At 48.2% G+C, this 12730-nt stretch overlaps 1 pseudogene; it reads right to left on the bottom strand.

Moving 5' to 3' along the window:
• Positions 1–6216: 6216 nt before the first annotated feature.
• LOC112319491 (branched-chain-amino-acid aminotransferase, cytosolic-like) lies at positions 6217–7779 on the bottom strand (annotated as a pseudogene).
• Between the last annotated feature and the right edge of the window lie 4951 nt (positions 7780–12730).

Genomic DNA, 12730 nt, shown 5'->3' with positions numbered 1-12730 from the left:
GAGTCCCTGGCATACACGTTATCACTTCGTGCTCACAGTGAACACAAACACTGTAACCATCCCCAGTGCACAGAGGGGAACTGGGGCCGGAGAGGTGCAGTCACTCGCTCCAAGTCCCAAAACTAGGAGGGGGCAGAGAAAAGACTGAAATCCAGGTCTCTTGGACTCCAGGGTCTCAGCTCTTAGCTGCTCTGCCATGTCGGGCTAAACTGCGTCTCAGCTGAGAGGGTGCTGGTTGAGACTCCCTGAGAATCCTTGGCTTTCTCTAACCCTTTTCATCAGGAAGTCTAAGTACAGGACAGGAAGACGCCCTCACTGGAAGGAGACCCAGGGCTTCAGAGAGCCTTAGACTATTGGCTCCAGAAGAATGTCCTCATTTCACAGGGGAGGACAGCGAGGCCCAGAGAGGGCAAGTGACAGGTGCAGGACAGGACACACAGCTAGTAAGTGGTCCCTTGATTCCAAGTCCAGGAAGCCACCCAGCAAACCAATGTCTCCAGAGTGAGAGACATTCTGTCTACCACTGTAGGAGAGATGATTTTAGGGGCAAACAGTGAAATCTTTAAAATTACGTGGATTCTCTTTAATAATAAGACTACTCCCTTACACCTCCCTGTTGGTCCTGATTACTTTAAGGACACTCTCGGTTCATCATCACGAATATATCTTTAATATCTCTAACACGTGTTAAACTCCTTTTTTATGGAGCGAGAATGAAGGTTTGGTGGGAATCTTAAGTATGAGCAAGAATGTAGCAGCACTGTTTTCTTTTTTTTTTTTTTAGTTTGCCCTCTAATTATGCCAAATGATACAGATTTTCCATTCATACTCCATTTAAATATACTCCAATGTCTTTAGGTTAAAGAAAAACTGAGTCAACTTAAAGAAAATTATTAAATGAATACTTACCACTTGCTATAGCACAAAGCAACCTCAAAAATAGTTCCAATAAAAATAGAACAAACATGTTACTTCATAATCACCTTTAAAGCAAATGACTCCATAAACAAAAGTAAACCTTTGAAGCATATGACTCTAATCATGGTGTGTGCATGTGACTAGAAATCTATCACAATGACTAGAGGGTCAGCTCTACACTCTGTGACTTCCTCTCTTTATACCCCACTTCCCACCCTTAGCACTCAGGGGACCTCAGGGAGCCAACCATGCTGCCCCAGGAGGAATCTAACACGGGGCGATTACAATGGCAGGGGGAGACAGCCCAATGTCACGGGGTAGGCCCCTGAGCTGTTCACAGGGGTGGAAGAATACACCGCTCCCTGGTGGACACTTTGGAAAGTTGTGCTTGCAGGCCCACACAGGTAAGTAAGCTTGATAGTTGTATTTTCTTTTGTATTGTATGTAAGCATACACCATATATGTATAGATATATACTGCCTTTGAAATTCACGTCAGGATAGTAAAGGCAGTGTTACAAGGCCGGTCTGGTGAGGTTGAGAAGTACTGGGCGAGAACAGTAAGACCAGCTCCCCACTTTAAGGGCGCACTGCCATGGCAGGACGGTCCCCTTCGGAGACCTTTTCCTAGTCCAAAGTGTAATTCCCCTGCCGGACCAAACTCTCCCGGTGGTCTCCTTGTGTCCAAACCCTGCCTCCTGCCAGGCCAGGCCTCCCACCCTCCCTCCAGCCCACGGCCACCTCTCCCTCCTCTGCAATCAGCACGCTCCTCCTGGGTTTGAACCTGCTCCACCACCTTTGAGCTGGACTTTGCACCAGTCACTTAACCAGCCAGAGCTCGGGTCTCCAGCTGTTAAAAACGAGTGCCACGCCTACCCCCCCAGTGCTGCTCTGAGACTCCCCGAGAGGATGCACGTGAGGCAGTTGGCACAAGCCTGGCATGAAGAACCCGCTCCCTAAATGTCAGGTGACAGCGGTGACACCCACAATCTTCCTCCCACCAACCCTTCCCCTCCCTCCCAGGTTTATTTAGAGAGCCTCTGTAAGTGTGTGTTGACTGACACAGAGGCGGGTGTCTCCAACAAGGCCTACCACATTCACCAAGTGAGAGTGCCCTGCAGACACCATCTTGGCTAAAGAACATTTCCAAGTCAGAGAAAGCAAGTGAATGCATAGGAAGGCAGGAAGTGCCCTCTAGTGGTGTGATCTCATGATTGCAGGAAGAAGAGCAGATACTGGACATGGAAAGCCAAGAAGGATTCAGCATAATTTTCAAGGAGAAAGACTAAACCAAGTATTAAACTGAAGCAGCAGCAATGATGCCTGAAAGATACAGTGGGAACTTACTGTTTCCTCAGTGGACCACTATGGATGACTTCATTATCTAACTTTACGCCACGGGAAGTGGCTTGCTCACGGTCAGGCAGAGCTGGGAGGTGAACCCAAAGGTACCAACTACAAATCTGGAAATCTCTCCCCTCCTGGACACCTTCAGAGTAAGAGCTGCGACTTGTGCATTTTACATCCTTCACAGCACTTAGCACGGGGTTACGCATATACAAGGGGGAGACCCCCAAAAAGTGGAATTTAATTATAAAAAATGTGTATTTATTCTTTTGTTTAAACTTCAATCACCTTCAAATTTCTCTCCATTTGATGCAATACACCTATCAAGACATTTTTTTCCACTGCTCAAAACAGTTTTTGAACTCCACGATTTTGATGCCTTTTAGTTCTTCAGTTGTTGTTGTTTCACCTCTTCTGACTTATTTCATCAAGGAAACAAAAAAAGTTGCTGGGACAAGATCAGGTGAATACGGAGGGTGGGGCATGGGGGTCCTGCTGGTTTTGGTCCAAAACTGCTGAACACTCAGCACAGCGTGGTGTGGGCAGGTGCGCTCATAAATCACCCATCATGAAATGGGCAAACGCATTGAAAGACTTCAAAAACAATTCACTGAAGCCAAATGCAGCCTCTCACAACAATGCCAGCTGGTGCACTGATACAGCTGGGTTCCTAGAACACTCACCTGGCAGGAGAAGCCTGTACTACAAGGGGCTTGCCCTCCAGAAGATAAACTCTGTTTTGGGGGGTTCCACCCTCATACTATTATATGTATTATTTGATGAAATAATCAACATTTATAAAATGATCACTCTGTGCCCAGCACTGTGCAAAGTGATATTAACACACTTCCTTTGTTGCTCACACCAACTGTATGAGGTAGGTTGGTTTACAGATAAAGATACTAAGTCTCAGAGAGGTTAAGTAACTTGCTTAAGATCACAAGGCCTGCCTCTACTCGCAAGCACACGAACTCCAGATCCTGGCCTCTTACCCACTCAACCGCAGCTCTCACCCTGTTTGCTCTCAGGATTCCTTTACGCTCTTAAAGGACCACAAAGAGCTTTTGTTTATAAAGATAATATCTAGCAATACATACACTATTAGAACAATTTACTGATTTAAACATTGTAGTAACAACCCCTTTTAATGTTAATATAATTAATACATTTTCATGAAAAACAACTCTTTTCCCAAATAAAATAACATTTAATAGGAAGACTGTTTTATGTCTTTGCAGATTTCTTTCATATCTGGCTTAAAAGAAGGCAGCTGGATTCTCTTCTCCACATTTGCATTCAATCTGTCGTGATATCACACTTCACATAGCTTCTGCAAAACTCCAGGACACACACGTGAGAGACTGGTGTGAAAATGGCAAATAACATCTTAGTACCGTTGTTGACCTGGTCTTGACTTCGTGCACCCCTGAAAGGCTCTTGAGGGACCCCTGGAGCGTCCAGACGCCCCCTGGAGAAGCACTGCTCTGTAACACAGTGTCTGCAGGGTGAATGAAAAGGCAGTGCATTCCCCACAGTCTTAGTGACTTCTCGGACGCCGTTTCTTCCTCTTCTCCTCCATGCCTATTCTCTTCCTGGCACCTGCACGTCTTCTAAGTCACCTCCTCCTTCCTCTGGGCCCTGGATGCAGCCTCTCCGGGCTGGAGGAGCCCGAGACAGACTCCCACAAGCAATACAGAGAGGCTCTGCCTAAAGCCTAGATGCTGCTCTAGAAAGACCCAGGGGGCAGAAACGATTCATTCCTAACTACTGTTCCACCTCTAGGGAAAAGAACTGAAAAATGCTCGCCCAATTTCACCCAGGCTAAGAAACCTAGTACTAGGAAGTGATACTCCCATTTATGTTTCATTAAAATTAATAAATGTGTCAATAAAACAATCATACTGCATTCCCAGTGGGAACCTTGGCTTCCTGGCTGCCACCCCTGCTCCGGTCACCAACCCTCCCCTGACCTCCTGTCCCTGCACCTCCCCCACCCAGTGGGGGACCTCAGGGCTGCTTCCAGACCACGCTCTCTCTGCCTACCTGAAAACCCCAGCTGGAATCTCAGGTCATCCGACTGCACCATCCATTGACTGTCTTGCTGCAAACACCCAAGCCATTTCCTTCCTCCCTCCCTCCTTGAAGGTTTGGCCCCCAGCTCACTGCCATTCTCTCTAACCCCATTCCTTCACTCTATTACGGTTAAGGCCCGCTCTCAAAATTCCTTGACGATTCCTCTCCACCTCCCTCAGTCACTCACTCCCTGTGGTCAGCTCCTAGATATTATCACTACCCCAACTTCAACCTCTCCCTAACCTGATCTTCAAGCACCTACCCACCATCTTCCCTGCTCAACACTACCCTGGCCCCAACAATCTGTTGCACCACCCCCCCATGGAGGGACCACACTAAAGATCCAAACTCATTTCCATGGCCTTCCAGATCCTACCTGATTTAGCCCCTGACTGCCTCTCTGGCGCTGTCTCCCATCCCCCTCCACTATCTCCCTATCACTCACTGCCTTCCAACCTCGCTGACCTTTCTGTAATTCTTTAAACATGCCAAGTCCGTTCCTACCTCAGGGCCTTTGTACTTGCTTTCTCCTCTGCCTGGACAGTCTTATCCCTGGATATCCTCAGGCCTCTTCCTTCACCTCCTTTAAAAGTACCTTTCTATCTTTCTTCACAAGTACCTTCCCACTGAGGCCCTCTGTAACCTCTTTATTTAAAATTTCAACCCACCAACCCACCCACTCACCCACAGACATATGTCCTCTCCTACTATATTTTTTTCAGGCACCTCTCACTTTCTAGCACGTCATGTAACTTATTATTTTGTAGATAATTTGTTCCTTCCGGCTGGGATGAGAACAGAGATTTTTATCTGTTTTGTTCAGCACTCTGCTCTCAGTACCTAGAACAGTGCCCGGCACATAGTGACCCCTCAATAGATGTTTTTCTGCATAAATGAAGGGAAGTGGCCTGCAAATTTGAAGCAATAAAAATAAAAAGAATGACCCTAGTTGGGTGGCTCACTGGATTGAGTGCTGGCCTGCAAACCAAAGGGTCGCTGGTTCGATTCACAGTCAGGGCACAGGGTTGCAGGCCAGGTCCCCAGTAGGGAGCACATGAGAGGCAACCACATGTTGATGTTTCTCTCCCTCTCATTCTCTCTCCTTTCCCCTCTCTCTAAAAATAATTTTTTTTTTAATTTTTAAAAAATAAAAAGGATGATCAAGTCATCTACATAAACCTTTTTAGAAGGTAAATACTCATTTAATTATTATTTACAGAGTACTGTTACGTGCCTGGGGACACGAGCAGCCAACTACAATGCGGTGTGGAAGGGCAAAGGTGGGAACACACTGGGGTCTCGCTGATGCACACACAGAGCACAGAGCGGACTGTGACGTCAGGAGGAAGGAAGAGATTCACCTTAGGACAGACTTGGGGCCTGCAAACAACGTGAAGTGAGGAAACCCAGTTTCTCAAAGGCTTGATTTAAAAAAACAACACTTTCTGAAGATGAAGATGTGTCACAGGAAGTGTTACCTATGAAATTTACTCAGATCAGCTTTCAAACACACACACTCACAAACACACACACCTCATTGGGTTGAGGAGCAGAATATGACTTATGCTAAAGAATAAACAAACATTTTTGTATCTGAGTACTAAGGGAGGCACTAAGATTATTGAGGGAAATTCTCTGCTGTGTGGCTTATGTCATCATCTTTTGAAGGAAAGGTAAGATAAGCTGCTACTACCGAGTTTACAAAACACTGTTTGATGACTGCAATTCATTTTCTCTGGCATGAGGAAACAATCACCCTGCTAACACGGGTAATATAAACTACATTATGCGCAACTAAAAGCAGGTAGGCAAAGAATCTACCGTCATTCAGAAGGAAGTCTGTCCAAAGAGCACACAGATAATATCCTGTATTTTCCATTCAGGATACGATGATCATCCAGTTGCTCTCCTCTTCCTTGCGGAATTATCAGCCGATTTGCCCACAATCCGACTTGCACGCACAGGCCCATTCTCCAGAGACGGAATGTGTCAAGTCTCGCCCTTGTGCAGTACATCAGAAACTGGGCCAACAACGCCGGCTATGGCGGGGCCAAACACCTCCTTCCCTCGGTTCTGCTCCAGGACTATTGTCGAGTCACCCAGGGTGAGGTGCCTCCCCGACACCTTAAATTCACCCCGCTGCCTGCCAGGCCAGAGTGCTCTGCCTCTCACTCCTGGGAGAATGCTGTCATCCAGTGGAGGAGTTGCCAGTTCTTTTTCTCCACCTTCTTTTATCCAGTCAAGAAAAAGATTCACAGTCCAACTTCCCTTATGTGATTATCCTCTCCCCAGAGCCACGGAAGCTGACTCCCGTTATCCATTGCTTCACGTTGGGCAAAAAGGGATGAGCCGTGATTCCCACCCACCCTGCAGTCCCCAGTCCCAGCTGCCCAGGCTCTTACAAACTTCAGATTGGCCCAGAGGGACACTGGATTCAAGGTTCCCCTCGAAAAGTAAGATCCCATTGGGCTTGAGATCACAAAGATCACGGCTCCGGGAGGCTTCCTGACCCCAAGAGAAGGCTCAGTTCCAATGAGTGGAGAACAAATATGCAGACTCACAGATGTTGAATAGGGAACCCATTCGGGATCCAATTTCACAAGCAGTTGAATACACTCTATAAGCTCTTCCTTGTCAAATCCTGGCAAAGTTGCCCTCAGAGCAGATCAGTGCATTCTGTCCATGTTGAGCTTTGGCCCAAAGAGGGGAACTGTAAATCTAATCCTCAAAATACCTTCATTCCTTCAAATAAGTCCACTGCATAGGGCAAAGCAGATGAGCTAGGATGCAATGACAGGTTTTGAAAAGGCTTGATATAAGGTCTCTTCCATCCAGACTCTGAGGACCACTCATTTATCAAGATGTGTTCCATGAAAATAGTCCCACAAACCGCAGTATTTGGGTCTGGTTTCTCCTTTAAAAGAGTGGCTGGTGTGATTATTAGACCTTTAGCCTTTAAAGTTCCCATGACCACGTTGGATCTCGCTTCGCTGGTGTGCTCTGCAGGGCACCCATCACTACAGTCAGTCCTTCATTGTTCGGCGGCTGTGGGGATGGCTGGAGCTGAGCAGAGGCCAAACCCTACGTGTCCCGGGCCGTCGGACCTTCTCGGTTTTTGGCTGCTGGCGTGTCTGAGAAGCGGCCGGGGTAGCAGCTACTACTGCCTGTGGCAGCGGGACTGCCTACGTAAACTGTTAATGCAGCACCTACGAATTTTTCAGAATTTACCAAGATCCACCTTTCAAAGTTTTTTTTAAGTATCACAAAGAGAATTTTTGGTCACCATTGAATGTCTGAATTTTACAGATTCTTGGACTGGGAGCTCCTATCCCTCAGCTCATTCAACTTTAGCACCTGTCTCATCCCTTGCTTTTCCAGAACTTCTACCTTCACAGTGAAGCTCCATGAGTTTTCCCAACTCAAACCTGGGCTTCTTCAGCATTTTGACTTTCCTAACAAAGACATCACGGAGTAGATAAATAGATTGGCAAGACTTTTCTGTATTCTTCAATGCTACCTGGAATCAATTTATTTTTTTAAAGACTTTATTTACTTTTAGAGAGAAGGGAAGGAGAGAAGCATCAATGCATGAGAGATACATCTATAGGTTGCCTGTCACATGACCCCCAGCTGGGGACCTGGCCCACAACATAGGCATATGACCTTCCTGGGAATCAAATCTGGAATCAAGGTTCAGTTCACAGGCTGGTGCTCAGTCCCCTGAGCCACACCAGCCAGGGCCCTAGAATCAATTTACTGACTTCTTTCAATTTATTTGCACTCTCGGGTCATGATTTGCACCATCTCCCGGATTTGGCGGACTTGTCGAGGTCTTCCAAATCTGTCTGTTGCAGTTTTTAGTAAAAGCAACACAGAATGAACGAAACAAATACCATCAGTAGTCTTGACATTAACTGAGCTTTAATCATGGGACTTTCTCCTTGGCTCCCTTTTTCCTCCTTTCATAAGGCGCTTGCTCTGTTCACCACCATGGGGCTGCTCAGAGAGCTAACGGGATCATCTTTCAGTTTCAACAGGTCTAAAAGTGAAGTGGAAGTTATGCCTATGCCATTGGCACATCACTTCACCTCTTTAACATGTGACAACTTGTCATGGGCTAAGTAGTGTGTCTCCCCACCACCCCACTGCCCCAAGTTCATATGTTGAAGTCTTAACCCCAGTACTCAGAATGTAACTGTATTTGGACAAAGCCATTAAAGAGGTAATTAACTTAAAATGAGGTCCCTAGGGTAAATGTGCTGGTGTCCTTATAAGAAGAGATTAGGACACAGCACAGAGGAAAACCATGTGAGGACAGAGAAGACAGCCACCAGCAAGCCAAGGAGAGAGGCCTCAAAGCAACCAGCCCTACTGACTTCTGGATCTTGTACTTCTAGCCTCCAAAACTGTCAGAAAATAAAGTTTTGTTATTTAAGTCCCCAGTTTGTGCGGTCTTCTGTGTGACAGCCCAAGCACACCAATATGGCACCCACGTTAGGATTAGTCTGCAATCTTGTCAAATGTTAATAACTGAGCATGGTCTTCAGGAATACGTTCCTCCCATGAAACCCAACAGTCCTGTGGCTGAGCACCTGCGAGGGGCCAAGCACTGTGTGCTGCTGTGTCTGCTGCCTTCTCAGTTCCCACTTCTTTCCATCTCCTTTTCAAGGTATGACTCCAGGCCTGCTTTCCCCACCTCCCTTCACCCGACTAGCTCCTTCAGCGTCTCCCACACCACCCTCACCCCTCTGTCTCTAACTACAAGCTACGGCTGAAAGACGATTTGTTTTCCTGCTCTAGCTAGCTGCTATTTTGAATCTGAGATTGCAGAGCAGTGTGCTCAACTAGCTGTTGACCTTTCTAGAAGATGAAGATGCTCCCAACTTGTGCCCTGCCCCAGACTATACCACTGGGTATCCCCAACGAGCTGTCCCTTCCAGCGTGTCAGTGCACATGTACAGGAAGCCAGTGCCAGCTGTGGCATGGGCTCTGAGCAGCATACCCATGGCAGGCAGCTCCCCCTCTGCAGTGGGGCTGCATGATGGAGGGGTGGGGCAGTACATGCCATTACCATGGAAACCCCTCCCTCCTCCAGAGGAAGGCAGGGCCTGCAGCCTGTTCCACTGTGTGCTTCAAGAAGAGGAGCTTGTCACTCTGGGCTCCTTTTCCAGGAAGGAGAGGCCTCTTTAGAAGGAGTGTAGGCACAAATCCTCCTGGGAGCCTGTGCACACGGGGAAACAGGCAAGCCATTAGGCTGCCATACCACCTGCTGTAACGCAATTCCAGACTCATTGTTTGTCTACCCCAGGCCAGGCCTTGGACTTGGAGACTCAAAGATAACCCCTCAGCAGGCATTCACTCTAGCTAGAGGAGAGGGATGGGAGACCGGCCATCTGATTGCTCCTCTTGCTTGAGCATACGTGGCTCAAGTCCCCAAAAGCCACTAAGTGCAACATGTTCTGAAGTGGGCTGTGGGGTTGCCGAGATGCCCAAACCAGCCCCATGAGCATCATCCACCAGGTCAGAGGACGGGTTTGCCTTCTGGCATCTGCAGGGAAAAGCCACATTGAGGAGGGAGGGAGGGTTCCCCCATTCTGTAGGCAACAGTCGCTCTAAACAAACCACATGTGAAGATTTGGACCTGGGAGGAGAGAACTCAGAAATTGTAGGTCACCTCACGCCACCAACGGAGCCAAGTGAGGTGGGAGGGCTCTTGAAGGAGCATTCCAGGGGCCTGAGGATACGGTGTGTGTGTTTCAGTCTTCTTACTGCACTGCAGGAAGAAAGGGGGGCCACTGGATGTGGGGACTTGAACTTAAACACCGGTGCCTGCTCCTGGCCCAGAGATCTCTCAGCTCCTGGAACAGCCCAGGACTGCAGGGCCTGAAGATCCTCTGATGCAGGGTGCCCAGAAGACCTTGACCCCATCCCATATCTGTAGCCCTCAGAGTGTACAGCAAGGACCTCCGTGGTTATTAATGGAGGGCCAGAGGCCACAGATGGCCTTGGACCGAGCAATAGCAGACCCCACCTGCACAAAGCATGGGAGGAGGCACGGCATCATTTTCAGGAGGGACAGAGTCCACAGACCTAGAGAAACGAGTGGTGTGTGTCTGTCTCTCTGTCTCTCTGTCTCTCTGTCTCTCTCTCTCTCTCTCTCTCTCACACACACACACACACACACACACACACACACACACACACGCAGGGAGCAGAGGCCACCAGCATGGCACAAAGCCCAACACCCAGAATGAAGCCAGGACACGTCCATGACCACCATGTGGCCTGTCCTTCAAGCAAAATCTCTTCTCCCTCCAGCGGCCTCCCTGGCCCTGGGCCGCAGGAGGGTGGGGGGCCCGACATCTGCAGGGGATGGGGTTGTGGAGAGAACATCACCACATGCACTGGGTCCCAGCCTGAGCCTGAGCAGGGGCTGGGAGGAGGACAGCTCGCTGTGCGTTTGAGACTGAAGCTTTAAAATGAACAGGACTGAAGCTTTAAAATGAACAGGACTGAGGCTTACATTCCAAGCCAAACTGCACTTTAACCAAAAGTAACTGGAAAGCTATGGAATCTGCTGAGATGCTGTTACATATCACCCACTACCTAGCAGGGAAGAGAGGTCAACAAAACACCATTGGCAACAGTTACTGAAGCAAGAAAACCAGTTCACATCCCCCCACCCCCCCCCCGCCCCCGCCCCTGACAACCTGGACCTTCTCAGAAGGGAGATGGCCAGGGCCATGAGAATGCACAGAGGACAGAGCTGTGTGGCAGGGGCGGGAAGTGGCCGCTGGGCCTGTGCTCTACCCAGACACAACCCCCACGGAAACCTGTGACGGTGAAACCTGTTAAAGCTCCTTGGCCCTGATGCTGCATGATGCCAACAGTGGGCACGGCGCAGTCACTGGGTCTCTAGGAGCCTGGATCCCCCAGGACTGATGGCATATTCACTCATTTCAGCAAATACCTGAGCACCTGCCACATGCCAGGCACAAGCTTACCACAATGAATAGGACAGACCTCAGCCAGCTCCTCGAGCAGCGTACAAGTCAGCTTAGCATGGGAAATGCTAGGAGACGTTTAAGTGTCTGAATTAACTGAGCAAATAGGAGGCATCTAGTCCAATCCTGGGGAATCAGGAAAGGTTCCCCGTGAGAGAAGTGTCTCAAGAGTTCAAGGATGGATAGGTGTGAGCCAGGCCATCTGAAGGGCTTTCCAGGGGAGGACTCACTTGTCACCTCCCTAGGAGCCATCACACGGCCTTGGGACTTGCTCCCGAAGGCAGCAGGGCTTCATTAAAAATCAAATAAGCCGCCCTGACCTGTGTGGCTCAGTGGGTTGGCATGATCCTGCAAAGCTAAAGGTCGCAGGTCAGGGCACATGCCGAGGTTGCAGGTTCAGTCCCTGGTCAGGGTGCATACCAGAGGCAATCAATCAATATTTCTCTCCCTCTCTTTCTCCCTCACCCCCTAAAAATAAATAAATAAAATATTTAAAAATTAACTAATTAATTTAATTAAATGAGGTATGGCTGCCTAATAAGCATGGTTCTCTCTTCTGGGGAGATGAAATGTTCTGAAATCAGATAGTTGCACAACACTGTGAATGTACTAAAAGCCACTGAATTGTACACCTTAAAAAGGTTAAAATGGTGAATTTTATGTTATATAAATTTTATCTCAGGTAAAAAAAAGTGACACCTGGACAGTTTTTTTTTTTAAAGATTTTATTTATTTATTTTTAGAGAGAAGGGAAGGGAGGGAGAGAAACATTAATGTGTGGTTGCCTCTTGTGTGCCCCCTACTGGGGACCTGGCCTGCAACCCAGGCATGTGCCCTGACTGGGAATCGAACCAGTGACCCTTACGTTTGCAGGCCGGCACTCAATCCACTGAGCCATAGCAGCCAGGGCAGAACTTTCAATTCCAATCCAAATGGAGTAACCAGGAACAATTTACCCTCCTGCTCAAAACAACTAATAAACAGGACAAATCTATCAAACAATGGTTTCCAAGAAAATAGAGATCAGGCAACAAAGGACAGTGATCCCTGAAGGATGGGAAATAAATGAGGTACACCCTATGCCCTATGACTGCCAGCGCGGGGAAGAAAGGAGGGCCCAAGCCACCCCTGCACTGAGAGAGAGCAGAGTCAGGGTAGACCAGGGCAGCTAGTTTGCAGGACAGAGCACTGGAGAGAAGGGAACTGCGGGCATTTGCAGAGGGTCCCCCTCTAGTATTCAGGAGAGCATGACACAAGCGAGAAAACTACCTACTCCCACCTCCTCCTATCCCCACCCCGCAAATAAGCACATGGAAAGATACTCTTCAACATCATCAACCACAAGGAAATATGACATACCAATCGGAATGGCTAAAATAAAAAAGAGAC

The sequence above is a fragment of the Desmodus rotundus genome, chromosome 6 (genome assembly GCF_022682495.2).
Source record: "Desmodus rotundus isolate HL8 chromosome 6, HLdesRot8A.1, whole genome shotgun sequence".
NCBI classification, from domain to species: Eukaryota; Metazoa; Chordata; class Mammalia; order Chiroptera; family Phyllostomidae; genus Desmodus; species Desmodus rotundus.
This window is presented reverse-complemented; position numbering and strand designations above follow the sequence as displayed.